Below are 8,763 nucleotides of genomic sequence, written 5' to 3' on the forward strand. Positions count from 1 at the left end.
CTTTCATCTTAGCTCTAAATTTTGTCTCTGTACCTATATCCTTTCGTGGGCATTTTATTCCTTATTCTAAGGAGGAATGAAGTATCCACATGATGTTTTGGTTTTATTAGTAGACATGTTTCAAGTTTATTTGTATGTTAAGAGCATACCTGTGTGCAATCAATTATCCAATAGTCAGTGTAAACTAGTTTATGAAGTGGAACTGAATATTCTCTGAATTCATTGTGTTTGAAAAGGAAAAATCTTTTATGTGAAGTACTTATCCATTCAATTTTTATTTATTTTATGTTGGTTTCCTTGGGGACCTGGGTAATAAAACTCCATCTCCACATATGCTTCTATAGTAATGCTAGAAGGAGAATGACCACTCTGTATTTTGATGACACCGAGAATTGTATGTTTCAGTTTGAAATAACATGGTATTTCTCTTGTTTTCTCAATAGCTGGTGTTAGAAAAGTCAAATGAAAGATACTCAGCAGGCTCGGTCTTCAGTATGTGTAGGAAGAGAGTAGAGAAGTGGTTATGAGTGAATGGCACAGTCTAATAGGCATCTCAGGTTTATGATCACTGGGAAATATGACAGTTATATTTGCTCTCCTTACTATAGCTTCATCAGAGTATATGATTAATTATATTTTAAATTTAAAATGAAAGTAACTGAAGTGTTTCAAAATTTTATTAACTGAATTCTGCATGAAGACTGTGACATAGTTTAATATTTAAGGCAAAACTTCAACAGTGATTTCTGACTGAAACATGATAAGTAGTGAGTTATGATGAATAAAAGCATGCACAGAGCTTTCATTTAGATGCTATGCACCTGATGTGTCTCATCAGGTCCCTGGTTAAAAGCTGAGATGATAAATCTTTCATGACTTGACTCAGAATTCTGAGCTTTTCCTATTAATGTAGGCTTTGTCCTAAGTTTCTCCTATCCTGGAAACTTGGCCAAATAAATAATTTATAAATTTCATCTAATATTTGTAACCTATTTTCTTAAATTAACATAGTATTTAAACTGTTGGAAGAAATTTCATTTCTGACATTTTTTATTTTGCATGTGAAATTGTTTTGAGGAAACATTTTTGTTTTTATTATTTGATGTATATAGTTCTTAATATTTAATCTGTTCTGAATATGTAAAGAGGAATAAAATTTTGCTAGTGCCATCAAGAACATAATAAATAACACTGAGACAAGAGCTCATGAAGTAAGGAAATGATTGAAGGGAATCTGTCTTGGATTAATTTTTTCCTGTGCTAAAAACCTCAAACAAAAGAAATCAAAGGAATAGAAGTTTATTCTTGCACACATCTTCAGTTTACAGAAGAGCCCATTATTACATAAAAATCACAAGATGAGCTTCAGATATATAGCTACGTCATATCTAATGAAGAGTAAAAACTGGAAGAGTACATGTAAGCTCACTTGACTGCTGCCACTATATGTGAGTTCCCAACTACTATATGGTTTAGTATCAGTTACATCGTAATTGACGACACCCACAATGGGCTGAATCTTTCTAGCTCAATACAAATTCCCATAGACATGTATACAGAACAACACAATAGAGTCAACTGCTAACTGAGAGTGCCTTGTCCATTGATTCTAGGTTATATCAAGCTGCAAATTGAAGCTAATCACGAAGGGTCTGAGGCTGAGAAAAAATAGTATGGAATACATAAATTCTATGATTTAATTCGAAACAAATTGAAAATTCTTTTAAGAAAAATGTACATTGGTAAACATGCTAATATTTCTTTCATAGTAATCTGAACACAGAAATTGAGAAACATCTTTAAGACAGACTTAATTTGAAGGCTTACTAGGAATATCTATTTATTTAAAACATTAGTTTTTTTTTTTTTTTTAGACAGAATATTAGTTTTATTTAATGTACAGACTTTCATTTAAAAATAACTGGTTTTATTGTTTTCTCTAGCCATACTTTTGTTCACCTTTCTTTTTTCATAGTAAAATATAAAAGCTTGTTCAGAGACCTAATCAAAGGGAGCTGATCCATATCTGATCCATATATGCATATAAGCTTCATATATATACATGGATCCGGAATTAAAAATGAATCATCAAAGACTTCCTTAAAACAGTCCCTTTGAATATATATGTATTTGTGTGTGTCTGTGTGTGTGTGTATGTGTGTGTGTGTGTGTGTGTGTGTGTGTGTGTGTCTAAATAAATAACTATCTATCCATCTATCTGTCTACCTATTTCCTATCTCTCCCATGATATAGTGTATTGGGACAAATTAATAGGAATTGTTTTGTCAAAATCTTATTATTTGAAATTTCTTTTTTCATTTTTAATGGTTATTTTATTTACATTTAAAATTTAATCCCAGTTTCCCCTCCCCAAAGCCCCTATCCCCTCACCCTCTACCTGCATATATGAAGGTGCTCCCCAAACTGCTCAGTCACTTCTGCCTCAGCACCCTAGTGTTCCCTTATTGAGACCCTACAAGGCCAAGGGGCTCTTCTCCCATTGATGCCCAACAAGGCCATCCTCTGCTACATATCCAGTTTGAGCCATGGGTACCCCCATGTGTACTCTTGGGTTGGTGATTTAGGTCCTGGGAGCTTTGGGGCATCTGGTTAGTTGATGCTGTTATTCCTATGGGGTTGCTATAACTTCTCCATTGTGGTCCCCATGCTCATCAGCCTGATGTTTAGCTGGATACAGCTGCATCTGTATTGGTCCCACTCTGGCAGAGCCTCTCAGGGGATGACATTAGCTGAAATACCCAACAAAGGGGAGAGACACCTTGTAGAGACCACGTCCAGAGGTTAGGCACAGTACCTGGTTGACAGCCAGGTCTACCATCCCACTTCAAAAATATTAACCCAGATTGCTCCTGTCTAAAGGAAATACAGGGTCAGGGAGTAGAACAGAGTCTGAAGGAAAGGCCATCTAGAGACTGCTCCACCTAGGGACCCATCCCATCTGCAGACACCAAACCCAGACACTATTGTGGATGCCAAGAAGTGCTTGCAGATAGGAGTCTGATATAGCTGTCTCCTGAGAGGCTTTGCCAGATCCTGACCAATACAGATGTGGATGCTCACAGCTAAATATTGGACTGAGCATGGAACCCCAATGGAGGAGTTAGAGAAAGACCAAAAGGAGCTGAAGAGGTTTGCAACCCCATAAGAAGAACAACAGTGTCAACCAACCAGATCCCCCAGAGATCCCAAGGACTAAACCACCAACCAAGGGGTACACATGGAGGGACCCATAGCCACAGCTACATACATAGCAGAGGACTGACTTATCTGGTGTAGATTGGAGGGGGTGCCCTTGGTCCTGTGGAGACTGAATAGACCAGCATAGGGGAATGCTAGGGTGGTGAGGCTGGAGTGGGTGGGTAGGTGGGGGAGCACCCTCAGAGAGGGTAGGGAGTGGGGGGTGATGGGATTGGGGGTTTGCAGAGTGGAAGCTGGAAAGCGGATAACATTTGAAATGTAAATAAATAAAATAAAAAAACTCAAAAAAAGAAAAACTAAAATCAGACATAAAATTGAATTCTTCCTTGTAAATCCTGTACACAAGTAAATAGCCATAAACCTCAGAAAATATCATGCTAAGACTTCTGAATATAGCAAATATTTTCAGGCAACAGGAGAAAAAAGTGACAAATCAAGAAGCTATTTACCTTATAGGTATGATTTAGTTTATAACGTGTTAACAAAAAATTCAAGTTTTTATAATAAAGTCTATTGATAGTCATAAAAGGAAACCTATGTGATGGAAAAATATTTGCATATCTGATGAAGTGTTAAAATTCAGAATATGTAATGGCATATGATGGATCATTAACAGAATGCAACAAAATCTGACTTTAAAAATGATAAAAATCTCGGGCTGGTGAGATGGCTCAGTGGGTAAGAGCACCCAACTGCTCTTCCAAAGGTCTGGAGTTCAAATCCCAGCAACCACATGGTGGCTCACAACCATCTGTAACAAGATCTGACACCCTCTTCTGGAGTGTCTGAAGACAGCTACAGTGTACTTACATATAATAAATAAATAAATCTTTAAAAAAAAGATAAAAATCTCTTAACAGACATTTCACCTAGTGAAATATTCTATCTGCAAAAAAAAAAAAAAAAAAAAAAAAAAAAAAAAAAAAAAAAAAAAAAAAAAAAAAAAAAAAAAAAAAACAAGAAAAACACACTCATTATCACTACATACTAGAGAAATAAAAACAGAATCTTTAGGGAGATAGTAACCTGAAAACCAATCAGATGACAGGACAACTCCCCTCCCTGCGACACACACATACACCTTTGCAAATGTATCAAACAATTGGAAGCTTCTCACTTGCACCCAAAAAGGGAAAAAAAAAATCTAGCATTTCCTACGAAAAAAAAGAAAATATATATAGTCAATAATTTCACTTCTGTTTATATTCTTCAATGATTCAAGGGCTTAAATTTGTGTGCTTATGTTTGTAGAAGTGTCATTAAGAAATGTTAAATATTTACAGTATCCTTCGTGCTAAATTCAGTAACAAAATACATGAATTTTGATTGGTAGAGGCCGAGAAGAGGGTTGAAAAAGGAGATACTGCTAACTAGATAGAGAACTTCAGTTAGTAAAGGCAAATAAAGCTTTAAAGATCATGGTGATAGATTCAAGGTAAGGCAATGTGTGATATTAAGTTTCATATTACCTTTTAATTTTAATATTTAAAGAAGTTAAAAAACGTAGTACTGCTGGAGAGACAAAGACATTTCAAATGGAGTTAATAACTTAAAAGCATGAATTTACCCATTTACTTAAATCTCTTCATTTCCACTTTTTATATGAATAACTTAAAGTTGTACTAATTTAAAGTTGTTATAAAGTTATTGTAAGTTCTTTTTGAAATAATATATGTAATATATCCATACCACCTATTACAGGATGACATATTCAATAGCTGCAATTCAACATAATTCTCTGTACTGAATGACTTATTTTGGGAATAGGAACCTGCACTACAGATTAAAAAAAAAGAAGAAGAAGCTATTTACCTTATAGGTATGATTTATTTTATAATGCATTAATAATTAAGTAGAATACTTGCAGCATCTGGATATATATAGTCAACAAATACTGACAATTATTGAGAGTTTTATTATAAATGTTTCAAAATTGCTTCAAGTATCTATTTACATTATTTATCACTAGTGATGTAAAAAGAATTGTGAAAGTGAGAGCTAAATGGCCATAGTACATGCTCACTTACTGCTTGTAATCTGAGAGACATAGCAAGGAATTGTAAGGTTAGATCTATAGATCTGCAGCCTTGCACATCTTGATGCAGCCTGATTAAAGGGGGTTACTCGGGGCTTATAGGTCATGGCTAAACAGCACTTACTAATCAGCTCTAGACACATTTTTTTTGGTCCATGGGACATAATTCTTCAGCTTTCAAGAAATTAGAAAAATAAAATAACATGGTTTAAAGTGGCCACAGATGTGCACTCTGCAGGAAGCAGCAGACACTTGATGTTTATTTCTCTACCTGAAGGTTTGCTGCTTTCCTTGTTCAAGTCTCCCAGTGACAACAAGAAGAACTCATTTCCAGAAAGAAGAAACAGATGTAAAGGCCCTCAGATATTTTATGGGAATTTGTGTCTGTTTTATTATGTTAGCAGTTATTATGATCCATATGATTGTATCACCTATTACTGCTCTGCCATATTTATTCATCTCTCATACAATACATCCTGACCACTGTTTTGTCTCCACCCACTTCTCCTAGCACCTAGAACCCCCACATCTACCCCTCCACCTTTTCCTTTCAGAAAAGAGCAGGCCTCCCAGGATTATGAACTGAATATCATGTAACAAGTTCCAATTAAACTAGGCACAAACCCTCATAACAAGGTTGGCCAAGACAACTCAGTAGGAGAAAAAGTTTCCAGGAGCAGACAAGAGTCAGAGAGGATTCAACCCCCACTGTCTGGAGTCCCACAAAACACGAAGCTACACAATTATAACATATATGCAAAGGATGTAGCACAAACCCATGCAGGCTCTTCTCCCACTGCTGAGAGTACCACAAGAACACCTGTATGCAGAGGACCTAGCACAGACTCATGAATGAGTGACTCTGACTGCTTGTCCAGTCTTTGTTGAGCCCCTATGAACCTTGCCTAGTTGATTCTGCAGGTTGTGTTCTTAGATGCCCTATACCCATGTGACTCCTACAATCCTTCATCTTTGCCTTCTGTGGGGTTCTCCTGGCCTCACCTGATGCTTGGCTATGGGTCTCTGCATCCGCTCCCATCAGTTGCTGGATGAACCCTCTATAATGATGGTTGGATTAGGCACCAATTTGTTCTGGATGGTTTGGCCTATAATTGACTGATAGTATAATCCTAAGCAGAAGTTGGGCACAGACAATTTAACATTTCTGGGACTGGGATCAGGCTAGTGAATCTAAAACATATCTAAATGACCAAAGTACAATAATGCAACTGAGATGCTCTGTAGCAGTTTAATCTCACTGGTGCCCTGGTTTTCAGTGGATTTGGAGCTACATGATATATATGTTCAACGAATACAAGCAGCTTATAAAATGAAGCTTTGGGTTAATTTGAAGTTGCAAAGGAATAAATGAACTGATAGTCCATTAAAATAAGGAATGTCAGAACCAATTTCTAGCAGCCAAGATAGAAGGAATGAGAATACAAAATTACACTGAGACCTGGACCGAAATAGGAATTCAGACAAAGAAAGCAAGCCTATAGTTAAACCTGGAAAATTAAGTCTTTTTTTTTTTTTTTAAAGTTTATGTCTCCTAGCATCATAGTCAGGGACAACAGCAGAAGTACAAATATTCTACTTGGAAGTCGGCAATGAATATGCGAACAAATAAGTTTGAGTCCAGTACTGTATTTGAGTATTTGAAAGACAATTCCTCAGCTAAGGGTAGGGAGTGTTATGAATTGTTTTGGCTGCAACAGTTTCAACTGGTCAGACCCTTTTTCCTGCCACACTCCCAGAGCTCCCCAGGGACTGAACCATTAACCAAAGAATACACATGTAGGAACCCATGGCTCCAGCCACATGTGTACCAGAGGATGGCCTTGTTGAACATCAGTAGGAGAGACCCTTGGGCCTGAGGGTGTTCAAGGGGAATGCGAGGGAGGGAAGACAGGAGAGGGTGGGGTGTGGGGGGAGCACCCTCATAGAGGAAGGGGGATAGGTGATGGGATAGGGGGTTCATGAATGGGAGATTTGGAAAGGGGAAAACTTTTGAAATGTAAATAAAGAAAATATCCAATAAAAAAAAAGAAAGAAAAGAAAAAGAAACCAGAAAGAATTGTTTTGGCTACTCTGGATTTTTGCCTTTATAGATGGATTTGAGAATTGTTCTTTCCATGTCTTTGAAGAATTGTGTTGGCATTTTGATGGGGATTGCATTGATTCTGTAGGATGGCCATTTTTGCTATGTTAATTCTGCCCATTCATGAGCACGGGAAATATCTCCAATTTCTGAGATCTTCAATTTCTTTCTTGGGAGACTTGATTTTCCCATATGGTTTGATTAGAGTTACCCCAAGATATTTTATATCATTTATGGCTATTGTGAAGGGAGTTGTTTCCCTAATTTTTTTCTCAGCCTATTTATAATTTGTAAAAGGAAGGCTACTGATTTGAGTTAATTTTATATCCAGCCACTTTGCTTAAGTTGTTTATCAGCTGGAGAAGTTCTCTGGTAGAATTTTTGAGGTCTTTTATGTATACTATTATATCATTTGCAAATAGTGATACCTTTATTTCTTCTTTGCCAATTTGTATCCCCTTGACGTCTTTTTGTTGTTTTATTGTTCTAGCTAGTACTTCAAGTATTATATTAAATAGATATGGGGAGATTGGTCATCCTTGTCTCATCCTGATTTTGGTTGGGTTGCTTCAAGTATGTCTCTATTTAATTTGATATTGGCTGTTGGTTTGCAGTAAATTGATTTTAGTATGTTTAGGTATGGGCCTTGGGTTCCTGATCTCCCCTATACTTTTAATATGACAGGGTGTTGTATTTTGTCAAATGTTTTTTTTTTTTTTTTCCTGCATCTAAGGAGATGATCATGTGATTAGGACCCCAAAGTCCCACTTGGGAGGGAAAAGAAAGCAATCATAAGTGGGGAAGAAGGGAGGGACCTGGGAGGGGAACTGGACAGTGGGTTGGGGAAGGGAGAGGAACCTGATCTGGTATTGGGTGAATGAAAAGGACTGAAACCCTGAGGGCCAGCAGAAGAAATGGAAACAGGCAACCTCGGGAGGTAGGATGTTAAGGAGACCCTCCAGAATGCACCAGAGAACTTGGAGGTGAGAGACTTTCAGGACTCAAAAGTAGGGACCTTAGATAACTGCCAGAAAGTAGGAAGAGGGAACTTCTAGAGTTCACCTCCCAACTGAAAACAGGGCATCAAATGAAGGAGGAGTTTGCCATTCCCTAGTCAAAACTCTGACCCACAATTGTTCCTGTCTGAAAGAACTACAGGGATCGAAATGGAGAAGATCCTGAGGAAAAGAAGGCCCAGTGATAGGCCCAAAGTGGGATCGAGCTCAAGGGATCCCAAAGCCTGACACAATTACTGAAGCTATGGAGTGCTCACAAAACTGGGCCTAGCATGAACACACTCTGGAAGACCCAATGAGCATCTGAAAGAGTCAGATGCAGATATTTGCACCGAACCAGAAGCTACTGATCCCTGTGGTTGATTAGTCTTGTAACTTGTTTTTTTTTTTTT

The sequence above is a fragment of the Mus pahari genome, chromosome 13 (assembly GCF_900095145.1).
Source record: "Mus pahari chromosome 13, PAHARI_EIJ_v1.1, whole genome shotgun sequence".
Lineage (NCBI taxonomy): Eukaryota > Metazoa > Chordata > Mammalia > Rodentia > Muridae > Mus > Mus pahari.